A 2,565-nucleotide genomic window follows, 5' to 3' on the forward strand; every position below is an offset into this window, starting at 1 on the left:
GAGCCATGGCCGCTGAGCCTGCGCGTCCGGAGCCTGTGCTCCGCATCGGGAGAGGCCACAGCGGTGAGAGGCCTGCGTACCGGAAAAAGAAAAAAGTAAAAAAAAATAATAAAATGGTGTCGTGAATACACAGATGAGGAAAGAAAGATCCCCTTAACCCTTTACCCAACACCCTTCAGCTTCTGAAATTGGAGGCACTCCTACACTACATACAATAGGGAACTTATTCTATACAGAAAGTTTGAAATCTGAGTAGCCTCAAAGTTTAAATTCCCCCCCCGCCCCGGAGTTTAGGTGTTACAGGTGTACCAGACAATTAAAAAGGACTAAAATTAAATAGATTATGAAAAGGACTGTGAAGAAAGTAAACTGGGTGCTAGTTACAGTATTTCAAGAAAATTACTTAACATGCTGACTTTAACTTTCTAAGTGTCTTCTCCATGTGTGCTCACAGGGAAGAACTCTGAAAAGTGACACTGTAGTTTTTTCTAGATTAATGGCTCTGTTGAGAAAAGGTGGGGTGGGAGAAGTTTTCCCATGCTAATGTAAAGGGCCATTCACTTGGTTTTAGTCTTTCTTTCCCAGAATGAATTGCTTATCTGCCCCAAACCCCTCCTACAGAAGTTCTGGAGTCATCACTGATTCAGTGGTAGCCCCTAATAATAGAGTGGTGAATTAATAATGAGACGTGAATACTGAGAGTTTGGAGGAAATGGCAACATTTTATTTTATTTTTATTGTTTTTTTATTTTTTTAGCATCTTTATTGGAATATATTTGCTTTACAATGGTGTGTTAGTTTCTGTTTTATAACAAAGTACATCAGTTATACATATACATATGTTCCCATATCTCTTCCCTCTTGCGTCTCCCTCCCTCGCACCCTCCCTATCCCACCCCTCTAGGTGGTCACTAACCACCGAGCTGCTGTGTCAAAGTGAGAGATTGGCATGGACATATATACACAACATTTTCGAATAACTGTAAGGAGTGTTCCCCTCCTGACACCCTAACTGGTGCTAATTTTGCTGGTCTGCTACTTTTCTTGTCAGCCGTGTGGCCAAAGGGAGGAAGAATGTCTCTCAGACTTCAGCTCTGAGGAGGAAGAGTTCAGATTGCCAGAACTGGACTGGCACTTTTGAATTTCCCAGAATGCCACGTAATGTGGTTTCCTCAGGAAGCTCTGCATCCTTTCCAATCCCCCTCGGACCCTGGGCGGCTGGAGGTTGGGGCCACTCGGGTCTGCAGCCCAAATCCCGCCTCATTGTTTGGGGCCACGGAGGGTAGAGAGGGGTTGGGAAGAGGGCCCGGCAGGAGGTAATTGTCGCCTTTGCAAGAGGAAGGATGGCTTGCGCCCTGGGGATTCTGGGAAAAAGGCCCACTCTGGTGGCGCGGATTGGATCTCCGCACGAACCTAATAAAGGTGGCGTAACTATAGATGTCATAAATAACGGGTGGAACGTTAGGCGGGGGAGGGGCGCGCGGTTGCTAACGTGAGCGCTCGCGTCGGCGCTCGGACACAGGATGTGGCTCCGGCTCCTCACTGGCCTGGGTCACTGTGCCTGGGAGCCGCCGCACATTATGTCCCGGCTGCGCCTTTGGTTGCCACGGCTCTTCCTCGCGTGGCTACAACTGTGGCTTCAAGTCCAAGCAGTTCAGCCTCCGGAGTGGGCCCTGGGCCCCGTCCAGGTGACCCCCAACTCCCCGCGGCTGACAGAGGCTTGGTCTTCATACGCCTCAGATCCCCCTCCCAAATTGCCCCATGCCCTTACACCCCTGGCAGAAGCCGGGGGCTTTAATTACTTGACGTCCTCGTCTCCAGTCCAGATGTTGGGCCCGCCTCATCAGGAGTTGACTGAGACTGAGGCTCCATACCCAGACACGGATTCCGTTGCAGAGCTGCCTACAGGGCCAGATCAGTTTGCTGTTCCACATCAGGATCTGAATAAAAAGAAAACCCAACATCAAAAGATCCCAGAGGCAGTTCCAGTGCTAGATTGGAATCAGAATCAGCCCTTGGTTCTGCCTTCTCGACACAAAAGTAAGACTAAACACACAGGTCTAGATGAGGCTGAAGGTCACCGATCATTTGATATACTTGTTGCACCTGTAGGTAGTAAGAGCTCAAAACCAGTGAAGTTTATTGTTTCTCCCCCAAACCTGAAGAAAGATCTAATTCAGGATCAATGGCTTGACAAAGTTGTTGTTGGAACTACAGGCCAATTTGAAAAAAACACTCAGGGTCTAGAACAACAGTTGCAGGGTGATTATTTAGATCCCAGTATGGATGCCTTTTATCCTGTGGAGAGCCTACCTAGGGATTTTCTGGGTGGCCCAGATGAACCTCCAGAGCCCCCAGAGGAAGCTGAAATTTCTCCATCCCAGCAGGAGGCCCAAACTCGTCATCCAGAGCTCACTGAGGAGGCTGAATCTTTACCCCAGCAAGAGGCCCCTGCCCAGCATCCACAGACCCCTGAGGAGGTTGAATCTTTTTCACCCCAGGCGGAGACCCAGGCTCAGCAACCAGATCCCAGGGAAGAGGTAGAACCACCTCCACTTCAGCAGG

Source organism: Lipotes vexillifer, unplaced genomic scaffold (genome assembly GCF_000442215.2).
Source record: "Lipotes vexillifer unplaced genomic scaffold, Lipotes_vexillifer_v1.1 scaffold704, whole genome shotgun sequence".
Classification (NCBI taxonomy): Eukaryota; Metazoa; Chordata; class Mammalia; order Artiodactyla; family Lipotidae; genus Lipotes; species Lipotes vexillifer.